The sequence below is a fragment of the Aethalodelphis obliquidens genome, unplaced genomic scaffold (assembly GCF_003676395.1).
Source record: "Aethalodelphis obliquidens isolate GAN/ISIS:26980383/991018 unplaced genomic scaffold, ASM367639v1 scaffold20, whole genome shotgun sequence".
In the NCBI taxonomy this organism is placed as follows: Eukaryota; Metazoa; Chordata; class Mammalia; order Artiodactyla; family Delphinidae; genus Aethalodelphis; species Aethalodelphis obliquidens.
This window is the reverse complement of record NW_020837964.1, coordinates 18,674,823-18,692,511: the sequence shown is the minus strand read 5'-3', so window position 1 is coordinate 18,692,511 and position 17,689 is coordinate 18,674,823. Positions and strand designations below refer to the sequence as shown.

The window sequence follows — 17,689 nt, the reverse complement described above, 5'->3', positions numbered from 1 at the left end:
CTTTAATTGATAGTTGAACAAGTTTTAACAAATGTTACCACCACCACGATCAAGGTATAGAACATTTCCATCACTCCAAAGAGTTTTTCCTCATGCCTCTTGGCAGTCAATTCCACTCCACGCACCCCCAAGTCTCCGGCAGCACTGATCTGATTTGTTCCTATGGTTTTGCCTTTTACAGAATGTCATATAAATGGAATCACAGAATTTGGAGTTTCTTGTGTCTGGCATCTTTCACTTAGCATAATGCATTTGAGATTCATCCACATTGTTAGGTATACCAGTATTTTGTTTCTTTTATTGCTGAGTAGTACTCCACTGTATGGACATACCACAGTTTGTCCATTCACTAGTTGATGACATATAGTTGTTTCTAATTTTTCGCTATTATGAATAAAGCCAATAAATATTTGTATACAGGTCTTTGTGCAGACATATGTTTTCATTTCTCTTAAGTAAATACTAAGAAGTGGTACTGCCACATCACAAGATAAGTATATCTTTTACTTGATAACAAACTGCCAAACTGTTTTCCAAAGTAGCAGTACTGTTTTGCTTTCCCACCAGCAATGTATGAGTTCACAATCTCACCAGCACTTGTTACTGTCGGTTGTTTTGTTTTTTTCTTCTTCTCTTAGACATTTTAGTAGGTATGTAGGGGCTTTAATTTGCATTTCCCCAATGTCCAAGGATGTTGAGCATCTTTTCATATACTCATTTACCATCAGTTTATTAGAAAATTATTGAATTGTCTATTCAAATTTTTAACCCATTTTTTAAGAAAATCAGGTTGTATATCTTACTGAGCTATAAGGTTATAGATATATTTTAGATACAAAATGTGTTTCGCAAATATTCTCTCCCAGTCTGTAGCTTGTCTTTTTCATTTTCTTAACAGTATCTCTCAAAGGCCTGCTGGGATTTTTTTTCTTTACCACTTTTTTTTTTTTTTAAATTGGTGTAGAGTTGACTTCCTGCTGGGATTTTGATTGGGATTGTGTTGAATCTACAGATCAATTTGGAGAGAATAGATAGCTTAATAATATTGATTATTCAAATCCATGAACATGGTATACCTCTCCATTTATTTAGGTCTTCTTTAATTTCTCTCAACAGATTTTTAACAAATTTATTTCTAAGTATTTCACTTTCGATATTATATATATTTTTTAATAACAACATTGAATTTTTAAAATTTTATTTATTTTATTTATTTTTGGATGTGTTGGGTCTTTGTTGCTGTGTGCAGCTAGTTGTGGAGAGCCACAACCACTGAGCCTGAGTGCCACTACTACTGAAGCCCGCACGTGACTGGAGCCTGTGGTCTGCAACAAGAGAAGCCACTGCAGTGAGAAGCCCATGCACCACAATGAGGAGTGGCCCCCACTTGCTGCAACTCGGGAGGGCCGTGCACAGCAACGGAAAACAAAAGCAGCCTAAATAAATAAATTTAAAAAATAAATTTATTTTTTAAAAAAGAGTACAGAAAGTGGGGCATCCTTGAGGGTCAAAGAATATGTTCTATTTTTAAAAATAAATAAAATAAAATAAAATTAGATTATGATAATGGTTGCACAACTCTGTAAACATGTTAAAAACCACTGAACTGTACACTTTAAAAGAGTAGATTTTATGGTATGTAAATTTTATCTCAATAAAGCTATTAAACACACATGTATTTGATTTTTTGTATATTCATCTGGTATCCTGCATCCTTGTCAAACTCACCAATTAGTTCTGGTAGCTTTTGTGAAGATTACAGTGCCCACTGGGAAAGGGTTCCTAAGCAAGAAGCCCCACTTCCCACATACAAAGAACATATGTGTAATTCAGAGAAAGCCAGGAGCACCAGAATTCAGGCTAGAGGCCTGAGTTCTCGGCATGGAGTCTCCCAAGATGGGCTATTCTGCTACAGTGCCCTGCAGCTGCTAGAAACCCAAACTTCTGCTCCAGTGGCCTGGGATGCCAGGGATGGTGGTGGGGCTCTCTCTATGCTGCTTGACCAGCACAGCCTTCCCTTAAGCCAAGCCCACTGCTTACCACCTCCTGAGGCCATGTGGCTGTGGGGGAAGACTGTCCAACAAAGCCACTGCCCATTCTAGCCGTCCCCAAAGAGTCCTTGTAGACAGACTGCTTGCTGTTCCTATGGTTCCTCTCAGAACTATGCCCACCGCTGCTGACAGATGCTCACTGGCTCCTCCCTTTGGCCAGTGCGTCAGGGTTTGCCAATGCTTGCCCCTTGAAGATTTCCGTAACATTCTTTGTTCCTCCCCTAGCATACTGCTCACATCCTTGATCAATTCTGGTTCCTGCTGAGCCTCTCCAATCACCAGTCACTGTTCCTGGGACTGTCCCTGTCTCACTCACCGCTTCCTAACCCTTCCCCCAACCCCCACCATCAGGAGTCGGTGACACAGGTGTGTGCATATACATGTATGTGTGTCTGTGTGTAGTGACTAGTTCCAGCCCACTTCTTTCTCACACAAGGATGATCCTGTGTGACAGATCATTTATGCAGATTTTACTGTCTAGAAGGTAAAAGACACACACTGGAAGGTTTTCTTTTTTTCTTTTTTTTTTTTTTTAAGCTTTCTCCAATTGAAGCAGTAGGTACTTTTTTTTTTGAAGCAGTAGGTAACTCTTAAAAAACTAATACAAATGTGGCCATCTGATTTATTAAAGCTAGAGAAATCATCTGGAAGAACTGTTTCCAACTTGGTCAGTGACTCAAGGATATCTGGGAGCTATTTTTGTCTCAGTGTAAGGGAGCTGCTCAATAATGATCACCAAAACAACAGATGCTTACATTTTCAAAGACCTAAAATAAAAATTAAAGTATTTTTGAATACTTTTCTTCAAAAATAAACTATATAATTATTTTGACAAACCTACCATAGAATTTTTAACTCAAGCTACTCAAGCTATAAATATGGATTTTAAATTTTTAAAAACCAAAGAACTCAATAAAAAAACAAAATATTTATTTAGAGTCAATTCAGGATTCACCATCACCTCAGTTTGGCTGAAAAATAGACACATTTTCCTGTTTTGTTTTGTTTTTCTTCAATTTCCAAATGATTTGTCAATTATATAGATTTGCCCAGAGGAAGAAAATTCATAGTCCGTGTGACACACTGAATAAGGCCTCCGAAAGATGTCCTAGGTCCTAATCTCTAGAACCTGTGAAATATGCTAACTTGCATGGTAATAAAAATTTTGCAGAAGTGATTAAGTCAACGCTCTTGAAATGAGGAGATTATCCTGGATTATCTGGGGGCAGGGAGGGTAGGATAATGCAATTATAGGGGTACTTGTAAGGGAGAGGCAGAAGAGTCAAGTCAGAAAAGGTGATGTGACGGTGGAAGCACAGAAAGAATGAAAGATGCTATTACACTGCTGGCTTTGAAGATGGACGATGGGGGCCATAAATCAAGGAATGTAGGTGGACTCTAGAAGCTAAAAAGGGCAAGGAAATGGATTCTCCCCAAGAGCCTCCAGAAAGACTACTACCCTGCTGACACCTTGATTTTAGGACTTCTGTCCTCCAGAACTGTAAAATGATTATTTTAAGTCACTACTATTGTTACAGCAGCAATAGGAAACTAATACAGTCCACTATGGCTGTAGAAGAAGTTTCTGAGCATCTGGAATGATCAGTGCAGAGACGCAACACCTCAGCTACTTGTCTCTTGTTCGTCAAAGTGCTATGAAGATAAAAGCTTTTCAAAGCAAATCACAGAGCTGTAATGTATCTTCAATTGAAGCTATCATTTCATAGCCAATATTTTTTCCAAACACAGTTAAGAGCCTGTGTGTGTGTATAAGGTATATATGTATGTGTTTGAAAGGTAGCTTGTGTTAAAAACAGAATGTTATTATACAGCTCATTTAGTAACAGTGGCTGCAGCAGCAGCAGCAGCCTGGTTTAAGACCTCTGTGTTGGACTTCCCTGGTGGCACAGTGGTTAAGAATCCGCCTGCCAATGCAGGGGACATGGGTTCGAGCCCTGGTCCAGGAAGATCCCACATGCCGTGGAACAGCTAAGCCTGTGCACTACCACAATGAGAAGCCCGCCCGTAGCAACGAAGACCCAGTGCAGACAAAAGTAAGTAAATAAAATGAATAAATTTTTTAAAAAAAGACCTCTGTGCTATTTTCCCATCCTCTGGAAAGAACATGCATCATCCAACTGTCATCAATTAGTTAATAAAGGCCTACTCCATGGAGATGACAAAGTGAGGGTGGTGGGTGGTGTGAAAGGAGCAGAGAAGACATTAATATATAAGTAAATCAATAAGCAAACAAGAAAACACCTGGTAGAGGAAATGTGCTCTGAAGAAAACAAAGCCAGATGATAGGCTGGAAGTGGGACTGGGGATGAGGACTGACCAAGATGGAGTAGTCAAGTTAGTCCTCGCTGAGGGCTGACCCCTGAGCAGAGAGGTCTGCTTGATGAGAGAATCAGAAGGAAGAACTTTTGGGGTCATGGGAATGAGCTCAGCATGTCTGAGAAACAGAGCCAGTGGGGCTGGATCTGAGTGAGACTTAGGAAAGACTGGGAGCAGAGGTGACAAGGTTTGCTGGATGTGGGCACTGATAGTATGAGGGGAAGTAAGGATGACTCCCAGGTTTTTGTCCAGGCAAATGGGTGGATGGTGGTACCATTTACTAAGAGACAGGGAAGATGGGCAGAAGGAAGAGATCTTTAGGACACATTAAGTTTGAGATGTCTTATTAGACATCTAAGCAGTTGGGTGGCAATACGAGGCAGGTGAGATGACTGTGGCTCATCCCAGATGTGGCAGGGCTGCCATGGGAACACTCACTAAACAAACAGTGGTGTGGACAGAAAACTTAAAATGAAGTCATTGGAGGATTTTCCTATGTGTTGTCCTCACACAATGGCTTTCTGTTTTTCCTCTGGAAGAAAAATTCAGGCTAGTCAAGGACTAGAAAGGGCAGAACAAACACAAGAGAAAGGCACCAGAAGCCCAAAATAGATGAGGACATGTTAAAGGGCACAAAGTTACTCTAAATGGATTCAGTTACCCCGCCCTCAATGAACCTTCTCCCCAGAGCTTGAGAAGCTGTATAGCAGACAGAAGCTAGTAACAGCACGGCCATTCTTGAGGAATCGGGCAGACAGAAGAAAAACTACAAGGCCAAGGCCTAACTGCTGTTGCACATTCTGCAGTGAGTCTGTTTTTTGTTGTCAGTCTCGGGCTAAGGAGGGGGGTTTGGCCTCTGTTAGAAAGAAACACTGTCGTCCTGTGTGCCAGGGTAGCCAGTGTGGCCTGAAGGGCCCCTGCAGCCTGGTCCTGGACATAGCACTGTCCCTCCAAGATGGTAGGCTCTGGGCAGTCACTCACCTCCTCAGACCTTTGTTCCCTTCTCTACAAAATGAAAGGGGAGCAATTAGACATCATTGTCAAAGGGCCCTAGGTGTCTACTTGTAAGAAACATTCCAAGACTCCAAACCAATCAGTAAGTATGGTAATCCCCATCTGAGGGCTGAGAAAGCTGAGGCACTGAGAGGCTCCACAAAGGCCTGTGGTCCTGCAGATTACACTCTCAGAAGCTTGGGTCTCCTTTTTTTTTTTTTTTTTTGGCCAAGCCATGCGGCTTGTGGGAATTTAGTTTCCCAAACAGGGATCAAACCCGCATGCCCTGCAGTGGAAGCGCAGAGTCTTAACCACTGGACCGCCAGGGAAGCCGCCGGGTCTCCTATCTTCTGAGGAACATTCAAGTAAGCTCCAAGCAGGTACCCATGAGGGTGAAGACAAAACCTCCTCCTTCCTGGGGTGGCCCCAACCAACTGTAGGGAAGAGGAAGATGCTTTAAAGGTAGAACAGCATGAGCTCCTGAAGACTGGGCTCCATCAGAACAAACTTCAGGTAACCCCTACAAGGTTTCTGGACCCTAGGCTTGGTCACCTGACCAGTACTACTCCCTGTGGGTAACTGGCTGGGTTCCATCAACTTTTGAGAAGGGACTGAGCACAAGTGCCCCAGGGCTGCAAGAACAAACAGCAGGAAAGGGGAACAAGGAGTGCCAGGATTTGTCTGCCAGCTCCCCTTCACTGGGCGATAGCACTCCTTTTCCTAAGAAGTAGCTCCTTCCCTGTGCCAACCCTGTGGCTTCGGTGGGGACTGCCAATCCTAGTTAGCCTCCTCCCTGACCCAAGCTGGACCAGTAAGAGATCTTCCCGGAATTTTTGTACAAGGGAGCTGGGAGGAGAGCGGGTCTCAAAGCTCTGTGCTGTCATTGTTCCAACTTCATGTAGAAAGCCAGTTTGACAGACTAAAGCTAATAAACAGAAAGCAGGGACTTTTAAGACAGGGACAGAGACAGAAAGAAAAGTCCCAGACACCATTTGAGTCCCTAAGACTTCGCTCCTCTGCTTGCCCTGAGGTATGGCTGACCAAGTTGGTTAGAGACGGGATTCTCTACCTTGAAGCAACCAAAGTTCTCTGACTAAAGGGGCCACATCCAAGCATCTTTTTCTTTACCTTGCATAACACGTGGCCCACAGTAGGTGCTCAAGAAATGTATGTTGAAATGAAAAGGGAAATGGGTCAAGGGCTGGCAGGAAGCCTGGAGTACAAGACACTGGGGTCAGACCATGCTGACATACCACCATGGGCAATCCTGGGCTTGACTGTGAGTTTTGTTATCGTGATTTTTCTTTTCAAGCAAAGCAAAGGAGTTAGAGCAATCTGGCTATATCATGCCCCCTTTTACACAGACTAATAGCGAAGCCACTTCCAAACCTTTGAAAGAGGCTGCAGACCTGGCTCTCTCCCTGGGAAAGTCATTTAACTTCTCTGGTCTCAGTTTCCTCATCTATGAAACAGGGCAGGTGATGCAAATATCCCTGCCAGCTCTAGAAGAATCCATGGTTCTTAGTCCTCCTCATTAAGAGAGTCTAGCAACTATGGTCTTTCCCATACCTCTGCCTGGGTAAGTCTCCCCTCCAGCCCCACCACCCTCAGCTTCAGGACAGGACCTCCTCCAACCCCCTATTCCTGCCCTGGAGTCAAAGTCAACAACTTCCTAAGCGTGAGTCCTGGCAGGATAAGCAGTCACCCATCCCTGGATGGGCCTGGTGTGAAGCCGGGGTGATGTGCCCAGGAATTAGAGTTGTCACCCTCACCACAGGGCCAGAGCCAGCTGTCTCAGAGGACAGTGGGATGTGAGGGCCAGAAGAAAACGAGGGGGCTCAGCTGCCCTGCACAGCTATCAGGCCCTGTAGGGAGACAGGTCCAGGTGGCTCTGGGTCAAAGGATAGCTGGTGCTGCACGATAGGGACAACACTGTGACAGAGAGTGCCACCCAACTAACCATTCTTCCCTCTCCAAAGAGAATAAGCCCTGTCACTCCCAGAGAGAATGGAGGGATAGCCAGCCTGGTGCCCACATTGAAAAGCCTATCCCTGCCACGTCAGACACCTATCAGATGCCAGTGGTGCAAGGAGAAGCCACGCCAGGAGGCTTCAGGCCAGGAGGCAGGAGGCCCCAAGTGCCCAGTTCAGATGCTCTGGCACCACCCACTTCCCCCTCCATCATCACTCAGAGGGGAACTCCCAATCACAGAAGTATGGGGGTGGCTGAGGAAATGGCTCACCATCTTGGCACTCCCAGATGCCATCCCTGGTTACAGTGTCCTCAAAGTGGGAGACTCCCTATAGGGGTGCCAGGGACTCCAGCATGATTGCTCCAAGAGCTGCCCCATGCCACTCTCACCTGGCAGAACACGTCAAGGGCCTCAGTCCCAGGGGAACTAGGAATGGAGAGGACTCCTACTTCTGAGTAGAAAGATTTCCACATCATCAGCACATTAGCACAGAAACCTGGACGGGGACTGGTGCTGCGCCTGTCCACTAGGTTCTAGTCCTAGCCCGCAAATGACCAGCACACAGGGTCCAGCTCAGGCATCACAAACTAGTCTAAGCACTGATCCCCATGCCACCAAATCAGCCATCTCTCCCCAAGAAATGGATCCTGATCATCACTGGACTTTGGGATCAGAAAGACTTGGGTTTGAATCCCAATTCTGTCTCTTCTTAGCCCTCTGAGTTCCCTTGGCTGAACTCTTTCAGGGTTGGTGGAAGATTAAACGAGGATGGACATGGAACACCAGCCTACAGGAGGCACTCCCTGGCAAGTTTCCCTGCCCTCTCTGTCTCTAGCATCAGCTCCATGGTCAAGCCGGGCACTTCGGACTTCCTGCTCCTTTCTTTCCTGAGGGAGCGAGAGGGGTGGAGCTGGCTTTCCTAACTAACAGCCCGCCAACGGCAGCCCTAGGCCTGTTCCACTCTTACTTGTCCCCAGTTTCCTGGGGAGGTCACCTGGCCCTCGGAGCAGTCGGCAGAGTTCAACAGCCATGTCATTCATGGGGCTGGCTATGGAGGGAAGGCGCTGGGCTGGCTTAGCCAGGGTGCTTCCTAAACCTGGGGTCGCTGTGGAGAGAGCACATATGTCATAGGAGACCTCATGGCAGGGCTGCTTCTCAAGGATGGTCACTCACTCAGAGTCACCACTCCCTGGAAATCCATCAGACAAATGTTTTCCCCATAACCTCAAATATCTTAAAAAATCTGATAGGACCCACTGCCTGGAGCAGCTCGACAATGGATAATGGGAAAGCAAAAGAGATTCTCTCATTCAGCAAACTCCGTGTGGTGGCATCAGGAAGTCCCGTCATAGTACTCACAAGACTGTTACCCCAAGTTCTAGGAACCTTGGGACCAAGGAACAGGACCAACACAAGCCTAAGGTGATGCTCTGGCAGCTCCAGGCCAAAGGGGCCAGGGGTGCCCTGGAGGGTCTTCTCTTTATGGTAGTTCAACATGAAAGCCAAGGCAAAGAGGGCAGGAGAAAAAGGCTATCTCTGCAGATAGCTGTGACACCAGGTAGAGCCTGCCCTCATAGGGGTACCCAGGCCCTACACTGAGATAGATGTCAGCCTGAAGCCATGGGCAGGCAGGGTGAGGGACTGTACAGCCAGCACCTGCATATAAAGGGGCCTTCTACAGGTCATATTCCTCCCCAACCCTGACAGAAATAGATACCTGATTGCCAGGAGAGGCCCAGGGACATCCAGGGTGGGTCTTGCTGGGTCTGGCTAAGACATGGCTCAAGTGGCACCTGGCACATTTGGCAGGGCTACCTGCCAATGCCTCAGGCTCCCAGAGAACAGGCTGGGTCTGTCATCCATGCTCAATCAGGCTAAGGAAAGGGGTGAACTGTCCCACTAAACTGAGGTACAACCTCAGCTCCCAGGCCTTGGTATCTCTCCTCTGGGATTGGGTTTGGCTTGTCCTTATTTCCACTAAGGTCCTTTCAAAGTTCTGGGGAAAGTTAGTGGACAGATGACCCCTGGTAATGTAGGCGCCTGTGACTTTCCGCACATACTGCCAGATCCTGAGAAATGGGCATGCATAAAACCCTTCCCAAAAGAAGGCCCAGTGTGGTAGTCCAGTATTTCCAGGACCCCTAGATACGGACTCCCTCAAGGAGGCAACAAGAGGTTGAGCAGTAACTGGTCCCCACTCAGCTCCACCCTCATGTGGCCCCAGCCTCCAGCCACACCAGACGACACTTGATAATCTCTGTTTTCAGAGACTGACAAACTCAGGTTTCAGAACTGGCTCTTCTGCTGTCGATGAAACCTCTTATCTCAAAGGACTTAACTTGCCCTGAAAAACATAGCCTTAAATCCAAAAATTTTACCTCTGTGCTACAGAGAGGTAGGAGCTGGTATCTGGAAGAAGAAAACAGGATACTGTAGACAAGAAATCCCCAGGTCCAGGAATAATAACTTATTTGTTATCTTAGCTGCCTCATTTCAAAAGGCTGCCAAGGAGCCCTGATACACTGTGGTAATACAGCTCTCCCTGTGGGTGAGGTAAGAAAGGCCCATGGAAAAGGACCACGGGCTTAACTGGCCACAGGGCCAAGGGCACTGCTGGCCCAGAGAGGAGCAGCAGGGAAACAGAGGGCCTCTTACATGAAACAAGCTCCATAGTAGGGACTGGGGAGGGTCCTGTGGCACAAACCATTAACCCCCATGTGAACCACCAGGAGTTTGGACCAGCTACCTGGCCCTTGGGCCCAACTACCAAACCACCCTCTGCCTGGACTGCCCAGTAGAACCTGCTGCCAGAGCTACAAGGCCTCTGGGTTTCTATCCCTCCACTCTCACCCAGTCATTTCCTAAGGACATTTCAAAGAAAGAACAGAATGAGAAAGGCAACAAGGGTTGGGCAGCACCAAGCACATAAACCCCAACCTATCTTCCCACAGCTGGGCAGGTCCTGGGCAGCTGTTCCAGTGGCTTCAGGGAATCTCCTGGCTGCCCCCCTTTTCCAGGGAGGGCTGCCTCAAGGTACCTTACAGGCGTGAACTCAGGACCATCACGAGTCAGCTTCTTCCCTTCACCAGCCTCAGGCAGTACTCACTTGGGAGGCTTGTACAGCGCCTACAATCAAGCCAGGGTTGCTGAGGCCTATTCCCAGGCGCACTGCCGGGATTAGGAGGAGGTAACCCAGACACCCAGTGGTGCCCTGATAATTCAACCCACTCAGCTGGAGAGAAGCACGACCTCCCTCACGGAGAGAATGAGCAGCCCCACGGCAGACCCCTGTGAAGCAACGTAGATCCTAGGTGAAAGATGCTCCAAAGAGAGGTGGTGGTCAACGATGAATACAAAGGGGGCTCATCAGCTGTGGGGAACAAGGGTCTCAGCCCACATGGAGTGGGACAGAAGCAGTCCCCATTTGGTGGGTACAGACTAACAGCACTTCCAGACTACTGGAAACCCACTTACGTGTCAGTAATCTCTAAGACATCTGCTGCACAAAGCCACCTACTATTGGTATTTGCTCTGAGCAGACACCTTATTCTGCATATCCTTAGGAGGATAGAGAGGAAGGATATCCAACACTCAGTTATTTATTGCCACACCGACAGGAGCTAGCCTCTGCCCTCATGAACCTGGCATGGACCCTCAGGGCTCTGCCCTGATCTCTGCTATCTGCTGTTCCTTTCCCATGGCACACACAGATATGAAATATCAGCTGTTTGCAGAATGTGTCCCACCCAGTAGAAGCAGGCCCCAGCCACAGGGATTAGGACACAAACACTCCCATGGGTGTGCTCCTAATAGCTCACTCTGTTAGTAAGGTAACAGTCTTAATAAGGTCAGCTCCAGGGAGAGGAAAAGATGCTCACTTGATCATGACCCATCATGTGGAATGAAAGCAGACAGTCGCCCTGCCACCCCTCCTTGCCCTACCACTACACCCTCCCCTCTCACCCCCACTGAGGCCCAGCTGCCAGGTGCCATTTGCTTCAGAAGATATGCCTCCCATCCCCAATCCCCATCTGTGGTTCTTCCAGCTGCTTCTTTTCCAACAGTTCAAGGAAAGGATGCCTCAATGGGCCTGGGTTCTCCTTTGAGGGGTTGTAGTAATTAAGGTAATAGATGCTACCCCAAGAGAACAGCTGTCTCCTCCAAGGAAATGGAAGGAGGAAACTATCAGCTGTCCAGCTCTGATGCGGATGAGGCCACCTATCAACACAGCCTGAGTCTCCCTGGCTCTGTCTGACGTACAAGACACAGAAGGAAGATCTGTTCTATCCTTGCCCCCTTCAAAGCACCCGAGCTTGGGAGAAGCCCAAATCCCCCTATATCCACACCCCGACTTTCCTCCTGCTTCTCCAATCCAGGGATCCCAGCCCATGCGGTTTGCTGCCAGCTCAACAACCGAAGGGTGGGGCTGCAGGTACACTCACCTACCTGCCGATCATCCTTCCTGGCTGCAAAGCCATTTAGTCAAGCGTTCTGACATTCTTATTTTGGGCCACACCTGTTCCTTGGTTCATACTTAAGGAGGCCAAAAACACTTTATAAAAGATAAACATCAAAACTTCCACATCTTCCAACAGAAAACCTCTGACCATGCAAGCTACGACATGCCCATATGTTCCCAGGAAAAACTGAGCACACAGCCTCACACGAAAAGCACTCCCTGTTACCACCTGCTCCCAGAGCCAAGTGAGACCCCCAGCGTGGCTACCCTCGACTCCTGACAGCCCTAAAGGCAAAGATGGGCTTGCTGAGCCAGTACAGGAAAACCTATAAGAAAACACTCAAAACATCAACATCCTGACTTTGGTTGCTATTCCATCTTCGTCCTCCGTAATTCACCTCCAGCTAATGTACTAAACGTGTCTACTCAAATACAGAAAACACAGCACTGGAGAGAAAATGTAGTTCAGATTACACCTAACTCCACTCTGATACACAAACACCCATAAAAGAACTTTAAATGTATAGGTACTTTCTTCCTCAGGTAGGAAAAACAAACAAACAAACAAAAACCTTTCTGGGGACTTCTCTGGTGGCACAGTGATTAAGAATTCGCCTGCCAATGCAGGGGACACGGATTCAATTCCTGGTCCAGGAAGATCCCACATGCCGTGGAGCAACTAAGCCCATGTGTCACAACTACTGAGCCTGAGCTCTAGAACCCGCGTGCCACAACTACTGAGCCCACATGCCACAATTACTGAAGCCCGCACGCCTAGAGCCCGTGCTCTGCAACAAGAGAAGCCACCACAATGAGAAGCCCGCGCACAGCAACGAAAAATAGCCCCCACTCATCACAACTACAGAAAGCCCACGCACAGCAATGAAGACCCGACGCAGCCAAAAATAAATAAATATATACATACATTAAAAAAAAAAACCTTCTCAATAACAATAGAAGCTAAAATTTGTGTACCCCTCTTTTGTATCAGGCACTATTCTAAGCACTTTAAGCACTCAATCCCCATACCCATCCCATATATGAGTTAGGTACTAGTATCGCATCCATTTTACACATGGGGAAACTGAGACCCAGAGCAGTTAAGTAACTTGCTCTAGGTAACACAGCTGCCAGGATGCAAATGCAGTGTGGCTCCAGAGTCTATGTTCTTGGCCACTGAGCTACACTGCTCGGGAAGCCAACCACAGCCCTAGGTGTCTTTCCTCACATGAGCAAAAGTGAGCCAGTAGTTGGTTCAACAACACTGAGCCCCGACATACAGAAAAGGGGAGACAGTGACTCCTCCTACAGAATGAAGGTAGTGGCAGAGCCCCCATGCACTATCAGTGCCACAATAGGGCGGTGATGGGAGGCTGAGCTCCAGATGAAGGCTTCTAGCCCAAGGCAGGTTGCAGGCCAGGGGGACCTGACTCGGCACTGGTTCCAAAACACATTTGGCTTACTGAAGCTACTTCACTGAGGCAAAGCACAGGGAAATGCAGGAATGGCCTGCTCCCATAGCCCAAGGGCATCTGTGCTCCCTCTGGGAGAGCTGCTATAAAAAGATGTGGTCCAGTCCCAAGGAGTTCACAACCCAGCAAGGATACAGTTGCATAAATGTGGAAGGATCACATGCGACAGGGTGGCAAGTGTCATCAGAGACATGATCATGGCTGAAGGGGTCAGGCAAGACTGCACGAGGTGTCACAAGCAAGAAGGACACCTCCAGGGCAAGAAGGACATCTGCCAAGGGGCACAGCAGGAAATGTCTGCAGGATGTTTGGGGTCCCACACAGACATACTGGTGTGCAGCGTGTGTGGAGGGCAGAGGTGGCAGAAAAGGCTGAGCAGGGCCCACAGCACCTGTGTCCTGTGGGCAGAGGGGTCAGAGGTCCAAAGCAGGCAAGGGGCAGAGTGTACAAAGGGAATGGAGAGCAGAGGCCTGAGGTAAAGAGATTAATCAGGAGGCCATGGAAATAGCCCAATGGAGTAGGGATAGAGAAGGGGGCCAAATTAAAGAGATGCTTGGGAAGTAGCAGAACCATGGGATGAGACACAATTACTCTGAGGTCTCCTCCCACTTATGGGCCAAGGTGGACAGTGACTGTCAACAGAGACAGGGAACACATGAGGATCTGGTTTTTTTGTTTTGTTTTGTTTTGTTTTTAACATCTTTATTGGGGTATAATTGCTTTAAAATGGTGTGTTAGTTTCTGCTTTATAACAAAATGAATCAGTTATACATATACATATGTTCCCATATGTCTTCCCTCTTGCGTCTCCCTCCCTCCCACCCTCCCTATCCCACCCCTCAAGGCGGTCACAAAGCACCAAGCTGATCTCCCTGTGCTATGCGGCTGCTTCCCACTAGCTATCTACCTTACGTTTGGTAGTGTATATATGTCCATGCCTCTCTCTCTCGCTTTGTCACAGCTTACCCTTCCCCCTCCCCATATCCTCAAGTCCATTCTCTAGTAGGTCTGTGGCTTTATTCCTGTCTTACCCCTAGGTTCTTCATGACATTTTTTTTCTTAAATTCCATATATATGTGTTACCATACGGTATTTGTCTTTCTCTTTCTGACTTACTTCACTCTGTATGACAGACTCTAGGTCTATCCACCTCATTACAAATAGCTCAATTTCGTTTCTTTTTATGGCTGAGTAATATTCCATTGTATATATGTGCCACATCTTCTTTATCCATTCATCCGAAGATGGGCACTTAGGTTGTTTCCATGTCCGGGCTATTGTAAATAGAGCTGCAATGAACATTTTGGTACATGACTCTTTTTGAATTATGGTTTTCTCAGGGTATATGCCCAGTAGTGGGATTGCTGGGTCATATGGTAGTTCTATTTGTAGTTTTTTAAGGAACCTCCATACTGTTCTCCATAGTGGCTGTACCAATTCACATTCCCACCAGCAGTGCAAGAGGGTTCCCTTTTCTCCACACCCTCTCCAGCATTTGTTTCTAGATTTTTTGATGATGGCCATTCTGACTGGTGTGAGATGATATCTCATTGTAGTTTTGATCTGCATTTCTCTAATGATTAATGATGTTGAGCATTCTTTCATGTGTCTGTTGGCAGTCTGTATAGGATCTGGTTTCTGCAGGAAGGTAACCTCATTTTGGGGCAAGCGGGTTCACTGTCTACTGGACCTTAAGCAAAACACTGGGGTTTCTGGAGCCATGATCTGCTCAAAGACAGAGTGGAGACAGAGGAGTAAGTCCTGTGCTCTTGCCTGGAGGGCTCTTTGGCTGCCCCTTAACTGCACTTTCAGGGCCTGGCAAAGCACAATCAACCATTCATAGGCAACAGAGAGTCTGCTGGGTTCCTCAAGGAAGGTGAGAACTGCCTCCACTACCTCCATACCCACTTCACCCAGCTACTTTAAGTTCTAATCAAGCCACAACTACTGAACCCACATGCTGCAACTACTGAAGCCCGCGCACCGACAGCCCGTGCTCCGCAACAAGAGAAGCCACTGCGATGAGAAGCCTGCGCACCACAACGAAGAGTAGCCCCCACTTGCTGCAACTAGAGAAAGCTTGCATGCCACAACTAAAGATCCCACACGCCACAACAAAGATCCCACACATGGCAACGAAGATCTCGCGCGCCGCAACTAAGACCTGGCTCAGCCCAATAAATAATTATTTTTTTTAATTAACTCAAAATGGATCAAAAACCTAAACAGAAGAGTAAAATGGGAATTCCCTGGCAGTCCAGTGGTTAGGACTCCCCACTTCCACTGCACGGGGAACAGGTTCAATTCCTGATCAGGGAACTAAGATCCCACATGCCATGTGGTGTGGCCAAAAAAAAAGAGTAAAATTATGAACCTCTTAGAAGAAAACATATTTAATATTCTCGACCTTGGATTTGGCAAAGGATTCTTAGATATGATACCAAAAGCATAAGCAACAAAAGAAAGAAATAGATAAATTGGACTTCATCAAAATTAAAAACTGTTGTACTTCAAAAGATATCAAGAAAAGACAACCTGGGACTTCCCTGGCAGTCCAGTGGTTAAGAATCTGTGCTCCCACTGCAGGGGGCACGGGTTCGATCCCTGGTCGGGGAACTAAGATCCCACATGCCTCAGTGTGGCCGAAAAAAAAAAAAAAGAATAAAGAAAAGACAACCTAATACACACACACACACACACACACACACACACACACACAATGGAACACTACTCAGCCATAAAAAAACAACGAAATAATGCCATTTGCAGCAACATGGATGGACCTAGAGATTATCATACTAAGTGAAGTCAGAAAAAGACAAATACCATATGATACCATGTACATGTGAAATCTAAAATATGATACAAATGAATTTATTTACAAAACAGAAACAGAGTCACAGACATAAAGAACAAACTTACGGTTACCAAAGAGGAAAGGGGGGGTAAGAGGAGGGATAAATTAGGACTTTGGGATTAGCAGATACAAACTACTATATATAAAATAGATAAACAACAAGGTCCTACTGTATAGCACAGGGAACTATATTAATAGCTTAAAATAAACCATAACAGAAAAGATATGAAAAAAAAAGTCAACCTAAAGAATAGGGGATGGTGGTGTGATGAATTGGGCGATTGGGATTGACATGTATACACTGATGTGTATAAAATTGATGACTAATAACCTGCTGTATAAAAAATTTTTTTAATTTAAAAATTAAAAATAAAAGAATAGGGGAAAAGATTTTCAAATCATATAACTGACAAGAAACTTGTATCCTGAACATATAAAGAACTCTTACAATTCAATAATAAGAAGATAAATAACCCAATTTAAAAATAGGCAAGCCACGCAGCGTGGCCAAAAAAAAAAAAAAGTAAAAGATATTAATAGACATTTCTCCAAGGAAGACAGACAAATGGTCAATAAGCACATGAAAAGAGGCTTGATATTATTAGTCATCAGGGAAATGAAATGAAAACCACAATGAAATACCACTTCGTACCCACTAGGATGACTATAATCAAAAAGTCAGATAATAACAAGTGTTGGCAAAGATATGGAGAAATCAACCCTCATACACTGCTAGTGGGAATGTAAAATGGGGCAGCCACTATGGAAAACAGTCTGGCAGTTCCTCAAATGACTAAACAGTGTTACCATATGACCGAGCATTTCTACTCCTAGGTATACAGTCAAGAGAAATGAAAACACATGTCTACAAAAAAACTTGTACACAAATGTTTATAGCAGCATCAATCATAACAGCCAAAAGGTGGAAACAATCCAAATGACCATCAACAGATGCATGGATAAGCAAAATGTGATATATCCATACAACAGAATAATATTCTGCCACAAGAAGGAATGAAGCTCTGAAACATGCTACAGCATAGGCGAACCTCGAAAACACGCTAACTGAAAGAAGCCAGTCACAAAGGGCAACATATTATATGATTCTATTGATATGAAATCTCCAGAATAGGAAAATCCATGGAGACAGAAAGTAGATTAGTGGTTCCAGGGGCTAGAAGGAGGGAAAGTCCAGGAATGACTATCAATGGGTATGGGGTTTTTCTCTGGGATGATGAAAATAATCTGGAATTAGACTGCAGTGATGGTAGCACAACTTTGTAACTATATTAAAACCACAGAATTGTACACTTTAAAGGAGTGAATTTTATGGTATGTTAATTATATCTCAATTTAAAAATATGTACGAAACAGACTTACTTCCCTAGTGGTCCAGTGGGTAAGACTCCACGCTCCCAATGCAGGGGGCCCGGGTTCGATCCCTGGTCGGGGAACTAGATCCTGCATGCATGCCGCAACTAAGGGTCCGCATGCTGCAACTAAGAAGCCCGCATGCCACATCGAAGATCCCATGTGCCGCAACTAACA

General features: G+C 46.0%; 1 protein-coding gene across 3 annotated transcripts in view; it reads right to left on the bottom strand.

The window, feature by feature from the left end:
* RANBP10 (RAN binding protein 10) overlaps window positions 1–17,689 on the bottom strand; it is a 67,039-nt gene that overhangs the window by 20,089 nt on the left and 29,261 nt on the right. The gene's annotated exons all lie outside the window — the stretch shown is intronic.